Raw genomic sequence first — 18,880 nt, forward strand, 5'->3', positions numbered from 1 at the left:
GCTCAGCAAGCTCAGATAACTAAGGTACAAATCACCACTGCACTGTAAATAATTATTAATTCTCATTATTTATTTAATAGGTATTAAGCACCCACAAGTAAAAAGCAAAAAATACAAAATTACCTTTGCTTCAATGAAGTATAGATCTTTTGGGTTAACTTTGCCTTTTTCCTCTACCACTTTACCAGTACTTATCCTCATATAAGTGAGCCTTGGTATCATCAAGGTTGATAGCTTTGTTAATATTGATCATCTGTTGTGTGCATTTCAGTGCCATGCAAGACTGCAGACGTGAGGAAAAATTCCGTGGCCTTGCACTGAGCTGTGAGTTTGCACTGCTCACCTGTAATTATCGGGCCTGGTTGTAGCTAGGTAAATGGAGACAGTTAAGTAACATTTGCCCATACATTATCCTCTTCAGGACTTCTGTGTCCACTTAGGAAATTGCCTTTTCATGGTGCATTGGGTCCATTGTGCTATTACAGTATTTAAAAATAACCTGAGGGGTTATTACTCAGGTGTTGGTGGCCAACCATTCTCTCTATTGAAAGGAGAATATTTTTAAGCCTTTTGATGATGGAAAAAAAGATTCAGACAAAATCAGGCAAATATCTCGACTGGGGAAGGCAAGCAGAAGTTGTGGAAACTTCATCTCCAGAACTTATAAGCACAGATCCATTTGTATCTTTTTGTGCTGCTGTAATTTGTAAGCAGTCAGTCTGTCGAGAGGCAGAGGGTGGACCTTGTTCCCTTGAGGTTTCCCTGAGCACAGTGATCACATGCCATGTTATAATATCCTAGGAGATCCTGCATAAATCAAGCTATGTTTTGAAAAGAATTTCCTTCCCCCTGCTCACATGGAAGAGAAATATGTCAACCACATCCTCCCTGGACATGCTTCTTCCTTTTCTGAAGAAAGAGAACAAGAAAAGAGATGGTACTTTTCCACAAAGGAAAAGGGCCTCCCTGTAGACTAAACAGAGTAGAAAAGAAGGTGCTTATTATGTGATGTCTCTCAACCAGGAGAGATGAAGTGAAGACCTTGGTGCTGATATCGCTACTGGAGGAATCCACTTGAAGCCCAGGCCTGGTGACCCTGCCTCAGGCACTCCTGCTGCCTGGAGTATTGCAGAAAAAATTACAACAGAAAATGAAGATTGGGTTTGATTCAAGGATTATAGTGGGTTAGAAATAAGCCTGTGTTTATGTCGCCTCCAAAAAGCTTAATAGCTGTAGAGCTTGAACTTTTGTGTTTGTTTAAAAAATGCCAGGGAACAACATTTTTTCGTTTTCCTTCTGCAGTGACTGTTGGTTGCTTCACATCCCTTCATGAATGTATTATGGAAAACTGGGACAGAGTTTTCCCCTTGTTAGCCAAGTGCATGCCTGCTGAGGTTTTATGTTAGAAAATGCAATTTTCTTTAAAGGAAATGTACAGTAGAAACTTGAGCCACCAAGCACCATGTAGCCCAGAGACACATGCTTGTGCCTATTTTTTTGGTCAAACTCTCTTCTACTTTTCCACTGATTTTATGCACATTGGAAGACGAACTTTACAGGTATTATATTTACAAGTATAATATTTTATAGTATTTTACCTTTCTGTGGACCTGAAATGAACTCATTTCACAAAAAGTATTTTATTAGGTGTTCATATGAATTTTTGTTTTTTGTACTCTTATTTATGATTTGATGCCCAGAGTATAGTTTTTGAAACAGAGTGTATTGAAATGAATATTCTATTTGCCCATGTTAAGACCAACAATAAGAAATTTTTTACTGTAGAAGTGTGTTGAAAATACCTAGCAAGCCTTCTAGTCCCTTAAAATTTGTAGAAGCTCTTAGTTTGACAACAGCTTTTTGGTCTTAGTACCCAAGGAGTATTTATTAGTAAAGAAGCTCTCATGAAACCGTGCATCAGTAAGGGAATGTAAATTGTTCATCTTTTCATCCACTCAAACTCTTATTGAGAGAGGCATTGTTGCATTGTGGGAAGTGCATGAAGTTTGGAATTGGACTGAGGTTCAAATCATATCTCAGTGCTCGATCTTGAGTTACTAATCTACAAAATGTATATATCAGTATCTACCTTGCAAGGCTGGGCTGTTAAATCAACTAACTGGTACAGAGTTCTAAGCCCACTACTGGTACCTAATTGGCCCTTGATCAATAGTAGTTATTGCTAATATTTTCAAAGCTTTCCTCTAAGGATCAATTCTGAAACCTATGCATGCTTCTGTCTGCACAAACTCAGTCCTGCAGTGTGATGAATATGAACCATTAAAAATTTCAAGAGTTCTTGACCAAGTATTTTAGCGAAGTGACATTGCAACAGACATTCCTTCTATTTTTATATTCTGTGATGTTATAATTTTTCTGATCTTTTTACAAGTTAATATAATAATAGCCACAAATAATTTCATGGAAATTCATCTTTCCAGGAAAGAAGTGTACATGCAATTGCCCTGTGGTCTGAAACCCATAAGGTTAAAGCAAATCCTCCCTAGACAGGCTATGTTATCAATACCAAAATATGTGGACATTATCACAGTTGTCCCCCACCCTAAAGAACGATTGAGATTAGACAAAAATGTTAGTTTTGCCGAAGACTTCAACCTTTGGGGCAAGAGGTTGTTATCATTAATAAATTTTTCTTAGTGTTTTATCCTTAATACTGTGTACATTTCACATGACCTCTGACATTTTTTAACACTTGCCTTCAGGAAAATAGGTGGATTGGTAATTAGAAAGAGGAGAATACATCATGATTTTTTTAAGAGCACTTTTCATAGTCTGCGTATCCCTAAGACTTGCCCCTCTAGAAATCATGATCTTTCTGCTAGAATGTAAGCTCTATGAAGGCAGGAATCTTGAATTTATTTGCTATAGCAGTAGGTCCTGCCACATAACCAGAGCTCAAAAATTGCTTGATGAATGGATGAGTAATCATTTAGATCAGAATGCAACTATATATTTTGTGTACATTACCAAGAGTCTGTTAAGGAAGGGTAACAACTTTTGCTTTGTTTATCTCTCTGTTCTTTGAGATTTTCCTGCTATTACACCTGAAGATTAACTGGAAGGAGATCTGGAAGTACCCTTTGGTGTGATCCCATTGCCCTCCGGCTCCTTTGTGGGAATCATGCCCTGCCCATCCTCAACATCAGCCTGGGACTTAACCAAATTCTTTATTTTATTTTATTTTATTAAAAAAATTTTAATATTTATTTTTAAAAGAGAGAGACAGAGTGTGAGCTGATGAGGAGCAGAGAGAGAGGGCAACAGATGATCTGAAGCAGGCTCTAGGCTCTGAGCTGTCAGCACAGAGCCCAATGTGAGGCTCTAACCCACAAACTGTGAGATCATGACCTGAGCCAAAGTCAGATGCTTAACCAACTGAGTCACCCAGGCACCCCAGTTTATTTTTTAAATTACAGATAATTTTACTAAACATACTCTAAGTCTGCTCAAACAGAACAGAAAGTTGAAAAGCAAATTTGAGGATCCCAAAGCACCAGACAAGAATAGAATTTTAAAAGGTTTATTTTTGTCTATGCTTCATCCTCTGTTTAAATCCCACAAACCACATATACATCAAGCACTGTGTTGAGCAGCAATGAATTCATATATAATCTTAGGTGAAAAATCTTCTAAACATTTAACAGTTGGCAATTCTCAGTTCTCTTTGGTGTTCAGGTTCAGTGTTTGGTATTTCTTTGTGTGTTTATATGGTGTTCAGTAAATGTATGTATATGTAAAATATACATGTGTGTCTTTCCTTCAATCCTATTGTCTAAGGAGTAAGAATGGCTGATTTTCATGTTTCTTTTAATAAGGTTTTAATAAAGTTTCAAATTTGGAGTGCCTCAGATATTGAAATGTAGTGGCGTAGTGAAAATTACTCTTCCAACAGTCCAGAAGAAGCCATTTCACCAGCAACTTTTGGAGTCTTCATTTTTAGGATCTTTGTTTTCCATTGGTATGCAGGACATTTGTATTCTTCTCACAACCTCACGTAATTCCTAGCCCTTCTCTTCTGTACCACCAAGCTGAGAAATGTTGGCAGTCCAGAATCGTTAGGGCGAACTCCACAGCTGCTGTCATATCCCTTGCCTCTATAATTTCCCCTGATTGATATATTTGTGCTCAGAATGGATAATCCATCATTTAAAAAGGTTAATATAAAATGCTCACAATGGCAGTTTTCTTTGTTTTTGGTTTAATTCTATCTTCTCCCACTCTCCCTTATTTTGTTCTGTTCAAGATTGGGCTTACTTACCCCTCTCTAAAGAGCACAGTTGGAAGTGTTTGCCTGTTGCCCATCAAACACAATATGGTTGTAGCAGAAACAAAGGACATTCAGCAGCAAGGATGATTGGGACAGAAACACAAAGATGAAACTAATAAATCGCGACTAAGAATGACAGAACAGAATGAGACCTTTTTCTGGATTGACTGGGATTTATCGTCAAGAACTTAGAATACCCTCTAGCATCTTTTTCATCCTCCAGCATGAAAATCGCCACTCCTTGTGCATTTGTTAATAACTTCAGCAAACTATTATCATGAAGCACTCTCTTGTATCAGGAACTGTGGAATGTGCTTCGGGACAAAGAAAAAGATAAATAAGATATGTTTCTACCTTTGAGGAGGACAAATTAATGGGAAACGGTAGACAGAAATAATCACAATACAATTATACAAATGCAATGGAATTGTAGTTAACTACAAGAACATTGCACCAAGCATAATGAACTCTGCCCAAAAAAGTCAGGGAAATCATCAGAAAAGAGATGGTTATCGAGCTTGGCTTTAAAAAGAAGGGAGAATGGAGTGCCTGGGTGGCTCAGTAGGTTAAGCAACCCACTCTTGATTCTGAAACAGGGCATGATCTCACAGTTTGTGGGTTTGAGCCACCGTCGTCAGTTTCCACGATGATAGCGCAGAACCTACTTGGGATTCTCTCTCCCTCGTCTGCCCCTCCCCTGCTTGTGCTTGTGTTTGTTCAAGTTCTCTCCCAAAAATAAATAAATAAACACTAATAATAATAATAATAATAATAATAAGGTAGAATGACACTGCAAGTAGAAACTGTTGGTCCCAGACTGCTAAGGTTAAGAATGGCTAGAATGCGGGTTGTGGGAAGATTGCCCAAAGGAGCTTTGCACTGCTCGGATATTTCGACTTAACTGTTAACTCAAGGGTTTTGGAGCAAGGATCAATTTTTCACTTTCCAGAAACAGTTCTAAAAGTGGAAGGAGAAGAAGAGACAGGAGGAATGAGGGACTGCTGGGAAGCAGGTGTTAGAGGAGTGATTCTTTTTCCAACGTTGCCATTCATTCAATAAAGTGTTCTCACGTTTGTCAATCGAAGACATTAGAGCCTTACTGAAAAAGCAGGATTGTCATATTTAATGCCCAAGCCTGTCATGAAAGAATTATTTACCTTCTCTAAAATTCAAATCTTAGGGTAACATGTATATCTGTGAAGAACCGTTAATGGATATCTGTCAATTATTCTTAGATAGCAACCCCTGGAAGGAAGGAGCATCACACAGATCTTGTTTTACTACCTAATGGCTCCCTCAGGTAGTATCTGATATTCTCTAGGATGATCCAAAAAATTGTTTTCAGATTCTTCCCAAAACTTTCTCAAGGATCTCAAGAGATCCGCTGCAGGTTTAAATCATTCTCACCCTCCATCTGTTCTCTATTCTCCCCCCTCTCTCATCTCCTGTGACTTCTCTGTCCTTTTACAGATTCTGGAGGTTCTCCAGCTTTCTGGTTTGTTTTCCTTTGGGAGCTCTTGATTGTGCTGAGCAGTAAGGCTTGAATAAATGCAGCATCCACGGGGTAAAATATGTTCTTCTTCCCATATACCTTTGCTCTGTCTTCATATCTGTAGGCCAGAAAATACAACAAATAGTGAAGGTTTCACTAGAGACTTCTGATAAGTGACTAAGCATTACTCTATAAAATCTCAAATGCTCCATATTTTCTCTGCTTCTTCCCATCTGCCAAAATCTGTTATAAGATTCTTTGAAATTTCCCTGGGGTTGTGCTTTATGCATGCTCTGAAGAAGGAGATTTGTACCTCCAAAATGTATCCAAAGGTCAACTTCATTCTTCTGGGCTCCTGGACAAGGCAGGTCGTGTGTCGCCTCTCTGCCTCTGGTCCTTGGTGCTGTTCACCATATTCCTGAGAGCAAATCCTGATTCAAACAAACAGCTAAGTGATGTTGCAGCCATATCGTTGATGAAAGTTTTCCAAATTGGTCTTCTGTTTTCACACTACGTTGTTTACTGTATTTATTTCTTTTTGTGTTTCTTTGATTTTTCTGAACTTAGGGAACAGCACAATCCTGTTTGCTGGAGAACTAAGTTCAAGCAGAAAGCTGTAGAATTTAATCATGCTAGTTTACATCTTCCCTTCTTTTTAAATTATTATTTTTCTTACCAATATTTCACATGAACATGATTATGAAAGTCAGTTCTACCAGGACTGAAATGATAAAACAGCAGTTCCCTGCCCCAAAACCTTCCAAAGCCTCTTTGCCATTTGTTGGAGGAAACCACATTCACTGTTTTCATTTACCTTCATATTTCTGAATAACATGCTTGTACTCTTAAATCTTGATTTTTTTTTCATTTTCAGATATTGTCTATTGATTTTCTCCTTTATAAGATGAGGATTCAGATCTCTAGGGTCTTTCTGCTCACCTCCCACAATTATCTTATAATTTTTGTTTAAGTCCATTTTCAAGTTTATTATCATTGTATAAATATCCTTACTGAGCCATGTAGAATACTATTGCCGTGTTTTTTCATATAATTTTTATCATCTAATTTTTTACGGCTTAGTATTCCATATATTTAACACTAATTCATCACCAAACTGCCAGATGGGTAAAATCCCCTCCCAATACGGTTTTAATTTCTTCTTGGAAATCTCCTCCTGGAGCATTCAGCTTTCTTTTATAGACAGAAATTATTATTCTACCAACTTTTTCTTACATCTTGATCACAGATCTATGTTCACCACCATCCCTTTATCTCTCCTTTGTATAGAATCTCTAATTCCTGGACTCATGGATTTGAGTTTTCACAGATTACCTCCTATTTTTGGTGAAGCCATTCTTCAGGTGCTTCCTGAGAAATGAATACAAGATAATTTTTTTTTAACTCCTGTGTTTGAAATGCTTTACTCTCTGCTCGTTTATTGTTGCTATTTCATTAGAAATAGAATTTTAGGTTGGAAAACATTCTCAATCAAAATTTAAAGCCATTGCTCTTTCTTTCTAGCTTGCATTGTTGTTATGAAGCACCCTGTCATTCATGTTCTCAGTTTATTTTGTGAGATCCGTTTTCCTCTGTAGAATGGCACAATTTTCTTTTTGCCAACAGTTAAAAAAATTCCTTCTTAATCTAGAAATGCATGTCCTTCAGTTTGAGACATTTATATATTTGATAAATTCCTACCCCTCTTGTAATTTTCCAGAGCTCCTAATATTCATGGTTTAATATTTTCTTTCCTGTTACACAGAGCCTTATTTTTTATTGCATTTCTGGAGAGTTTCTTCAGCTTATCTTGAAACCCTATCATTGAGGATCACAGGACTAAGTGCCAGTGCCCTGTGAAAACTCCTCTGTCCTGCCCTTAGATAGAAGAAAGATGGCCTTCCCCCTCCTCCTTTCCTGTCAGTATTTGGACAGAGCTAAGTAATTTTAAATTAAGAGGATGAATGTAATACCCCAAGGATGGCAAAGCAATAAATTAGAACAAGTCTGGGCTCCTGGTAAGTTCATGGACAGAGGCACCATATCAACTCAGTCTTTTACATGAGAGAGAAATTTATTTCTCACTTAAGTCATAGTAAACTTGCCTAGGCTTAGTGCTTTCATGGTATAATCTTTTTCTACCCTTTTAATTTTAGCTTATCTACATCTTCACAGTAAAAATTAATTTCTTATAAAAAGCAAGTTGTTTGGTCTTGCTTTTACAGTCAGTCTATCAATTGGCTTTATATTGAAATTTAAAAATTAAATTAAAATTAATCAATTGAAGAAAAATATGGCCGCCATGGCTATGTTAATATCAGATAAAGTAAATTTCAAGCGTTTTCTCAGAGTGTTATTAGAGACAAAAAATCTATTTCATAATGATAAAAGATCAATTCACCAGAAAGAGGTAACAATAATAAATGGATGTGCACTTAAAAACAAAGCTTTAAAACACATGAAGTAAAATTTGGCAGAACTAAACAGACAAATCCACAAACATAATTGGCTCTTTAATACCTCTCTCTCAGAAATTAATAGAACACACAGACAAAAATCAGTAAACATTTAAATTTAAACATTGTTGTTCAATTTGCTATAATTCTTCTTAACTATGCAGGAAATATTCATCAGAATAGACCCTATGCTGAGCCAGAAAGCAAATCTCAGTAAATTTTAAAGGATTAAAATCATGCACGCTATGATATCTAACCACAACTAGATATCAGTAACAAGAAGATATCTAGAATATTTACATCTACTTGAAATTAAATTACTCATTCCTAAATAATGCATTGGTCAAAAGCATTTCAAAGAAAATAACAAAAAAAAATTTAACTGAGTGATAATGAAATTGCAATTTATCAAATTTGTGAGACACAGAATACTTCCTAGAAATAAATTTATAGCTTTAAATGATTATAATAGAAATGAAAGATATACAATTAATTATCTAAGCTCTCACCTAAGATGTGATAACAAAAACAGGGATGCCTGGGTGGCTCAGTTGGTTGAGCATCCGACTTTGGCTCAGGTCACCTCTCATGGTTCCTTAGTTTGAACCCTGTATTGGGCTCTCTGGTATCAGCCCAAAGCCCGCTTTTGATCCTTTGTCCCCACCCCCCCACCCCCCCCCGTGTTCCTCCCACACTCATGCTCTCTCTCAAAAGTAAATAAATATTAAGATGAAGTAATATACAGAAATGGGGGACAGATTAATGGTTGCCAAAAGTTAAGGAGGGAATGGGAAGCCAAAGAACATAGGTGTATCTATAAAAGAGCAATGTGAGGGCTAATTGTAATGACAATACTCAGTATCTTGAGGTATTAATGTCAGTATCCTAGTTGTGATATTGTACTATAATTTTGTAAGATGTTACCTTTGCAAGAAACTGAGTACAGGTACAGGCATACTTCGAAGATATTGCAGGTTTGGTTCCAGATACCACAATAAAGCGAGTATCACAATAAAGCAAATCAAATAAAATTTTCAGTTTTCTAGTGCATAGAAAAGTTATGTTTACACAATACTGTAGTCTATTAGGTGCAATAGCATCATGTTCAAAAGAACAATGTATGCCAATTAACAAATTTGTCATTGCTAAAGAAGGCTGAGCATCATGTAAGCTTTCAGCAAGTCGTAATCACTGACACAGATCACGGTAACAAATATAGTAGTAATGAAAAAAGTTCGAAATATTTTAAGAATTACAAAAATGTGACAGAGACATGAAATGAGCAAATGCTGTTGGAAAAATGATGCCTCTGACTTGCTCGATGCACGGTTTCCACAAACTTTCAATTTGTAAAAAATGCACTATGGGTGAAGTACAATAAAACAAAGTGCAGTAGAAGGAGGTATGCCTGTACCTGGACTCTCTCTGCATTCTTTCTTACAACTGCATGTGGATTTACAAATATTTCAAAATAAAAGTGTAGTTTAAAAAAATCCTATGCAATACCTTTTTTTAACTTAGATGTCATTATAGTTGGGTTTTGAATTCTGGGAACCAAAGTGCCTCTCCCAAAATTAAGTCATACTATAAAGTATGGTTTTTTTACATCTTTTCTTTCAACTGAGAAAAACAGTACACATTTAGAAAAAATGCATAAAACAAATTTGTAGTTAAATAACTATAATGTGAACATCCATATACTACCAGCTGGTTTAAGAAATAGACCTTTTCCAGCACCCCAGAAACTGCCCATAGCCACTCTTTGGATTACTATTGCTTTGTTTTCCCTAGTGATAACCACCACCTTGACTTTTTATGATACACATTTCCTTTTGTTTTTTGCTCAATACATGTATCTCTTGTTATATGTCACTACAGAATATAATTTTGTTTAGTCTGATTTAAAGTTTATGATTGGAATCTCATGTAGATGTATAATTTTCAGTCTTGTTTTGTGGGAGTTAATATTATTTATGTAAGATTCCTCTATATTATTTTATATCCTGTAAGTTTATTTTTAATTTAATTGCTTATAGTATTCCATCATACATAAAATAACACATTTGAATTTGTTCCATGGCTGATGGACATTTAGGTTGCCTTCCATTTGGAACTGGTACAAATAGAGTTGCTTTGAACACTGTACATAATTTTAACATGTATGTATGCATTTCTATTAGGTATTTACCTGTTGGTAGGACTGTTTGTTCTTATGTTCCTTGTACCTTCAACTTTGGTAAATAATGCCAAATTACTTTCAAATGTAGTTCTACCTCTGTATACTCCCACCAGTAGTGGGAGAAATTCATTGATCCATATCCTCATCAGCACATGATATTGTCAGTTTGTTTTTTTTTAAACCTTTGCCAATCAAGTAGGTACATAGTATACCACTGAGACCTTGGTTTGGGAAGAAGTGGGAAGCACATACAGGTCTCTGGGTTGCCTGATGGCTGGAATATTTCCCCATAACGAACTCCTGGTACATTGTTTTTTCAGATCTTCCTTGGGTAGTTTTGTGAAGCTCTGTTTTTGAATAGGTTCTCCTCATAAATATTTCCTTTGCTTACATTCCTTTTACTGAATGCATGTTCTATAGATAAATTGGTTGAAGGAAAAAAAAAATGTTTGATGAGGACGATGTGTTCCTGATTATTCGCAATCGTTTACTTCACGCCCATCCTCCCGCTGTGTCTCCAAAACATGGTATACTACTGTATCCAGGGAGCAGCATTTAGAGCTGGGCCCAGAGAAGCACCTCACACAGGGCACATCCTTCCGGAGCTGAGACTTCCTCTACCATAGGTAATGCAGGGAAGGACAGGTTTCCCCACCAATATCCGAAAGTAGGTCATTTCTATGAAAGATTTTGTAAGTGGAAATGTCATAAAGCAAAGAAGCCACTACTATCAATTTATGTGGGAAATGTTTGAGCGTTCCCAGGCCCCCAAAATAACCTCTCTTAGGGTTTTCTGATAATTTAGGACACATCTAGCTAATGAATGTATAAAATATACGGGGATAAAACACAGATGTTCACAGATACAAGCTTTGGTGGCTTGATGTTGAGAAGCTGTTGTCGCTTGGTGTGGGGGTGGGGCGCGAGGGGAAGAGCTTGGTGGTGCCCCTATAGCCCTGTGCACACTGCCTCTATAAGGGCTCACTGCAAAACAAATGCTGAACACTAGTGTCGCTTTTCACCTCTCTTTGTGAAGGCAAAAATCCTCTTCTCTCTTCGGACTTCTTTCCTTCGGAGAAAACTGGTACTAAGGCAGGCCTTTTACAAAAGTGAAGTGCTGTAATGTGAACTTTTGAAAAGTGAAAGATACCTGGACATCAATTTCAAATCGTACCATTTAGGCTTTAGTCTTCAGAAAGTTTGAGTTCATAGAGGCAGTATAAGATGTTAGCCTTGCACTTAATTTGGCCTGGCAGGTATTAACTGTCTATAAATATTTGAAAGCAACATTTGCCTCATGGAAACTGCACAAAGCAGACAACTTGCCTGAAGAGTCGGAGTTGACTAAGTGGATAATACCCCAGGACAAATTTAACCCCAACCACAGAGTTACTAAGGGTGAAAAATAAAAAAAGATATTTTGCTAGTTTCTAAAATTTTCTACTGCTGATCTCCAGAGGTCCATTAACCCTTAATGCATAAAACAGAAGATGTGGGTACAAAATATAATAATAATTGCTTGGAAAGGCTTACTCCCCAAAGACATTGTGCTAGTGATCAAATTGTCTACACATAGTTCTACCTAAAAATGAAATCTCTTTTAGTGATTACCATTTTTCAATTTTATGTGTATGTATATTATAGTCATCATGTACCGTGGCAATTTTGGAAATTTCCAGGAAGAAATATGTCATAGAAAATATGGCTCATAAAAAGTGATAGTCACAAAAACCACAATTTAAAGAAAATCAGTATGTTATTGGTAATAATAATTTAGTTACACAGTATCCATATTTTCCCTGTACTATCATTTATTCTTGGCTATAAAGCTATTAATGACTATTAATGATACAAATATCCTTTCTTCCTGAAACCACAAAGTGTAAGTTCAAATTCTTTAAAATGTGGAACAAATTATTCCATGAGTCTTAAAAACTCTGATTTCCTTCTTTTCTGCATCGTGTCCACTCCATAACCTCTTGCTTGCAGGGAGAACCACTCAACTACATTGAAGATGTGTGTGTCTCTTCAGGTTAGTAAAATGAAAGCAGAGTAACAAGGCATTTCTTTTTGGCCTTTGAGGAAAGCCTGACTTTGTGGATAGATAGAGCTTTATGATGCGGTCACTCAACACCAAACTATGGCTCAACTCAATGACAAAAACATTCGTAAAATTGATCTTTCTTGATCAACTAAATCTTTCAGTTGTTAACCTGAAAATAAAGAGGTGTAATGAGAGGCAAATAAGCATTTATTTGGGATCACAGAATGGCCATTTGGGGAGCACAGATTCAGGTAGAAACCCAAATACTGTCTCGCTCGTAGGGTGAAAGCAGGAAATTTTTATGAGGAAAAAGAAGGGGGCAATTACATGAGTTGAAAATAAGACAAAGTTTTCTTTGGGTATTAACAAGCTAAGCTACTCTGGTTTGTACATGGATTGACTACTGATTCTATCTTCAGAAAATCCACAGCCATGTCTTGTGATAAAGATATCCAATCTCCTGCTGACTTTGGCTTAAAACAATTGTCCAAAGCTTTTGGGCCAGTTCAAAAGAAGATTGTTAAGGGAGTATCTCTGCAGAGGCCGCTCCAGCTCTACTTTAAAATGGCTCTCGTCATGTTAGTTTTTCACACAATTAAGAAAAAACACAACATATTTAAGTAGTATATACATACAGTTTAGGATTGAGGTGAGGTAAAACCTCTACCTGACGCCAAGAAATTGTATGGTGAAGCAGCATCATGATACTTACCAAGCCTAATTTTGGGAGGCTACGGAGATTTGATTCAGTTTTATTGCTGGTTTCGCTTCTGTGCATGATTTAGTAATCCTTTAATTGTCCAGTGGTTTTGTTTTATTTTTGCAAGCTTCCAGTTTCCCTTTAAAATGATTTTCCTGATGTCAACGTACACTAAAAATCATCTGAACACATATACATAATATTCTAGAATACATAAAAGTGATGATGACATATTTCAGATTAGTTGTTTAGAAGTGAGGAGGTTTTTCTAAGCTAGAATATAAATGATGGAGTTTATATATAAAAAATGTCTAAATGTGTTTTTTAATGAGGCATTTCTGTATTTCCCATGGCAATTTGAGATAATCACTGTGTACAATCTTATAAAACAATTTTCCACATTTATTTTTAATTAAACTTGAGTAGGCTGCAAAATCTCTCAATTTACCTTCAAATGAGCACTATTGAATTCATTTCTACCTCCCTTCCTCCACTGCCCCAGGCAGAGAAATAAGGTGAGCAACATTCTCATTAGCTTTAAATACAGATGTTTGGACAGTTTACCTCTGGTACAACAAAAGTTATCAACATTTACCTCTGGTGTTGTGATAAAGTCATATTTTAAGGATTTTGCTTGAGTAGCATATAGCAGGTGATTTTTCCCCTTCTTTAAAATAAGAATTGTAGATACCTTACAGAAATCACACAGATTTTATTGTGACATTCTAGTCACCATCATATTTATTCATCAAATGTATAGCATAAGCCTATCTTGTGAATGGACTTGATAATGTTTTCTGTTTTTGGTGTTCCAAATGGGAGAGGGGGCTATTTCTTCATTACAGACATCTGATCATTTTTATGGAAATGGAATAATTAAGGGAAGAGTTGCTGTGAATCATGCTTATGCCTCACAACTTTGTGTGTGTGTGTGTGTGTGTGTGCGTGTGTGTGTGAAATGGAAGTAAAAGCTCATTTTATAGGTGAAATAAATGGTATAGAGAAATTGGAAGATGGTGGCCAATAGTTTGGAAACAGGAAGTCTGAAGAGATGAGCTTCCACCAGGGGCCATCCCTGTGGTCTCTCTGACTGCAGTTGGAAAACCCTCCTGTTTCTCCCCTAGTAATTACTACCCCAATTAACTTAACCCTTCTAGACTAAATTCTGTGTATTTCTTTAGGCTCTCTAATGGTTCAGGAGAAAACTAAAGGCAGAAAGCACAGCTATGGAGTTTTCAGCCCCCTGCACAGCCCAGAGAATATCACTGGCTCTCCCTGTGCCTTGTAAAACAAAAGGTAACATATCAACCTTTGCCTCATGGGTAATCGATGTATAATAAAGGGCAGAGAAGAATTGATGTGACTGACCAGGAGCTGCCCTTTGTGCTCTTGGACATGAATTGAGACAATTAATCTGATTTTCCTACATAACAACAAGAGCTTCAATTTGCACTCGGAGAGGCTTTTTATCCAAAGCCCTCCATGTACACCACTCCAAGGGAATGACTCATAATTATTTCCTTATTATCACTCCTGTCCAGAGCAGATTTGAGTCATGATCAAAGAGAAAGCAGGTTGCTGATTAATCTATATCAACTGTCATCCAACAGATTCATGATGTGAAATACTGCCTGAACTTTTAAAACATGAAACTGTAATTTCCATTTAATTGATTTTTGACCTTGAACCACATTATTCAACTGTAATTTTAACTTAAGTTAAAACAAAACGGAGCTCTCAGGTGACAATGAACCAGGAAAGAAGACACTGCAGGGAAGGAGGAACTCGATTTAATGCAGGTTAACTTTTATCAACCTTAGCCATTACTCTAATAATATGTTTCCTTCTTCTGAAAAAATGTCCGCAACTAGCCTAATAAAAAAAAAATAAGTCTTTGTGGAATAGAACTAAAATAGATCATATGGTCACCTGATCTAAACCTTAAGACTTTCAGATGAAAAGTCCTCGACTCAGAGTTTTGTGCAACGTGTTCAAAGTTACACAGCTAATAAACGACAGAAAATAGTATTGAAACTAAGCCAGCCACTTTCTTTTACAAATACAAAGAGTAGAACCCAAACATTTCAAGTCCTTTGTTCAAATGTGTGGGCTGGTTGGTGGAAGGACCAAGACTAAAGCTTGGGTCATCTCTAGGCTGTTCCTAATATATTGTGGGCTCAAGGCAGGAGTACCTGTGGAAGCTATGTGTCATATATCTGAAGACTTAAAAAGTTATTAATCAAGCTCTCAAAGTGTTCAATAAAATATGTTCTATACATCTATTTAGACAAACATTCCTCATCATGACCTGCATGTTCCAGTTTGAATAAAATTCTTAGTTCTTAGACTCCTCAGAGTATATGAAGAGAGCCAGTCCCTGACATCCAGTCCCTGGTCTGAAGCAAACCATCATTACTTTTCTTTTTAATCCCTAGTTCAACCCACACCACTATATGCCTCAAAGACATACTTGTGGATAACGCAGTCTGCATGTACAAGCATGAATGAGGCCTATCTATACTTCCCATACACCCTCGGCCAGTTCTAAAGCCAAGAGAAGCATATGCTGACATAGAGTCTATCTTTGGGCTCACAGACCCAAGCAAGAGGCCTACTCAGGCTGAGGAAACTGGCTTATAACTGTTACTCATACTATTGCTAGGATTTCAAAACCCCAGCTAACCAGAATATGGTTTCGTGGTGGTAGTAGGTGGGGTGAGTGCTGATTCTAACAGGGCATGTCCTCTTGACACCGCACACTACTTGTCATAGTGGAGTGTAGACAGAGGAAGGTGAGAGTTGGGGGCTTGTAAAATATGGTGGCCTACAGCAAGGACCTCTCATGCCCAGGTCATGGGGAAGCAATGGTCTCTTTTACCCTTCAGTCCTGTGTTTTTCTCTTTCCCAGGATAACCCTCTGGGGTATACAATTATTCAAAACATTTTATTGTCCTTCCAAAAGAGACTTTAGAACATCTTAATTTCTCATCTCATTTTCTATTTTAATCAAAACAGATAGATCAACAATGTTGGGCTGATAATTCTCTAACTGTTCTCAGAACCAAATTTATTTCAGTTGCTGACAATCTTCCTTAAACCACAATTATATATGCTATTTTCAATGAACACAACTTCTTTTTGTTAGACTTTTATGAGAAAAGTATGTTAATTTCAGACTTTAAATATTAAGAGGGATTTATAAAACTTGGAAATGTTTAGGAATATTTATTAAATAACTTCAATATAAAGTATATGGTGAAAGGTCAAAAGGAGTAGTACTTACTTTATCTTACAGATGACAGAACTAAAGGATAAATTAATAATTATCTTCAAGTTTTTAGTTGATACTAAATGAAGGAAGAGGAGTAATTATCTCTCTGGCTTCACTGTGGGGAGTGCCAAAAGTTTGAAAAGTAAAGTTGAATAAATTATCTAGATTTTTCTAACAGTATAAACATTTATTACAGACATCACTCATGTATCCACACATACCCACACACATGCACACATCTCAATGATTTAATCCGTTATTCTTTATCTGAATATTTTCTGGTATGTAGCTATCACTATCCTTTTTTTAGATTCAATTCCTTTAAATCATCCCACTTCTTCATTACCTAGAAGGGATGCAGGTAGACAAAAAGGTACGATTCTTTTAAAGGTTTTTTCCACATTTCTTTCTTAACTTTATTATACACTAGGGAGCAAATATTGTTGTTTCCCATTTCACATATGAAGAAATTGAGCATGAACAGCATGAAAGAAATTACACAAACCACAGAACAATCATGTGGGAGAGCTAGGACTCAAACCAACATATGAGTATATGCTTATTGCCCCTTTGTCTACACCATGTGTCTCCTAAATAGAAGTAACCAATCCCTGACTGAGCACAAATGATTGAAGGCAGCAACAAATGAAAAATAAAAGACAAATCTTCCATGCAGAAGAATTCCAAATAATTTGTGTAGATAGATTGCTTCCAATGAGGTGACCCCCACCTTAAGTTTGGGCTTCCAAAGAGTACAATGTACTCTTTGAACAGTACAAAGGGGGGGGGGAATGTAAAGGGGGGGGGGAATACCTTTACAATGAAGAAACCTGACAAACAGGGTAAGAAATTTTATTTGTTCAGTCAATAGATAATTCTTCCTATGCATATTTATTTATAGACTCCTTTTCATAGATCTATAACTTCATGAATTACAGTTTGGATACTCCCAATTTGTAGGAAAAATAATGTCAATATTCTGATGGGGCCTGAAAGATTATTAAAACAAATGTGGCAAATTCTGCTTCTATCCATGATGGAGTAACTGGTACCAGACATTCCTTTCCACTGTAAACAAGTATAAAACTGGAAAACCTGTATGAAACAATGTTTTTTTTTTAGGGATTAGACAATACACAGCCCAAGACTTAAATCCTTCAGAAAAGGAAACTATAGGAGTCAACACCATGATTGTCTTGGCTTTTTGTTTTTTTTTAAGTGTTTTATTTTGGGAGAGAGAGAGACAGAGACAGAGAGAGGAAGAGAGAGAATTCTAAGCAGGCTCTATTTGTCAGTGTAGAGCCTGATGAAGGACTTGATCTCAGGTACTATGAGATCATGACCTGAGCCAAGATCAAGGGTCAGATGCTTAATCAACTGAGCCACCCAAGTGCCTTTGTCTTGGCTATTTTCTGGGAATAATTTCTGGAGGAATTGACCAAAGAAAGAATGATGGGGCAAAGTTCAGAGTTACGGAAGTGCCAGTCATGTGTGGGATAGAGTCCCAGAATGCCCAGAGCTGTGGAGAAGGTGGCCAAAACCCATATGGGGGCTTCTCTGTGGGACTTTGGCCAAAGTCTTGGCTGTGCATGTACAAGTCCAGACAACCTGAGGCCTGGTAGAGAGTAGTCTCCATGAGGCTGAGAGCTGAATAGAGACCACAAAGGTATAATAGATAGAATGGATACCTGAGGTAATGTGAGTCTGGAAGACATTGGTGTTCCAGTCTAGCCAGAGCAGAGAAGCCACACTGAACTCCTTGGTCATTCATTTTAGACTCAGAAGGCCCATAAGATCCATAACCTTGAGTAAGGGCCATGTTCTAGGGCTAAGGACAATCCTAAAGAATCCAACCAAAACAAACAATAAAACCAGGCCTGAAGGACTCTAAATGATCCAGCAGTCATTAAATTTTTTTTTTTAATTTGAGATATAATTGACATGTAATATTGTCTAAGTTTCAGGTATATAACACAATAAGCTTAGCTATTAATATAACCACAATAAGCTTAGCTAACATCCATCACCTCACATAGTCACATTTTTTTTCTTGTGAAAAGAACTTTTAAGATGTACTCTCTTAGCAACTCGCAGATACAGAACACAGTATTAACTACAGATGTGGTTACATACAAATATATTGTTATATATACAACAGTAATTTAAGTGCCTGCCAAAACAAAATTCAACTTTCTTCAAAAAGACAGTATAATCTACACTGCCTATAATCCATAATATTCTAGATTAAAAAATATATTTCTATATATTCTCTGCTTCTATGAGTTTGACTATTTTAGATACCTCATATAAGTGCAATCATGCAGTATTTGTCCTGTGACTGACTTATTTCAAATAGCATAGTGTCCTCTAGTTTCATTGATTTTGTCACAAATGGCAGGATTTCCTTCTTTTTTAAGGCCAAATACTATGCCATTGTATGCGTATAACAACAT

The 18,880-nt window shown here is 36.7% G+C and overlaps 1 long non-coding RNA gene across 1 annotated transcript in view; it reads left to right on the forward strand.

Annotated features, from left to right (window-relative positions):
- The first annotated feature begins 3,325 nt into the window (after positions 1-3,325).
- The window catches only part of LOC123384913, a 33,483-nt gene continuing 17,928 nt past the window's right edge, over positions 3,326-18,880 (forward strand). Inside the window, exon 1 of the long non-coding RNA XR_006596697.1 lies at positions 3,326-14,452. This is a non-coding gene — a long non-coding RNA (uncharacterized LOC123384913). The remainder of the gene's footprint in view (positions 14,453-18,880) is intronic.

This window comes from Felis catus, chromosome B1, assembly GCF_018350175.1.
Source record: "Felis catus isolate Fca126 chromosome B1, F.catus_Fca126_mat1.0, whole genome shotgun sequence".
In the NCBI taxonomy this organism is placed as follows: Eukaryota; Metazoa; Chordata; class Mammalia; order Carnivora; family Felidae; genus Felis; species Felis catus.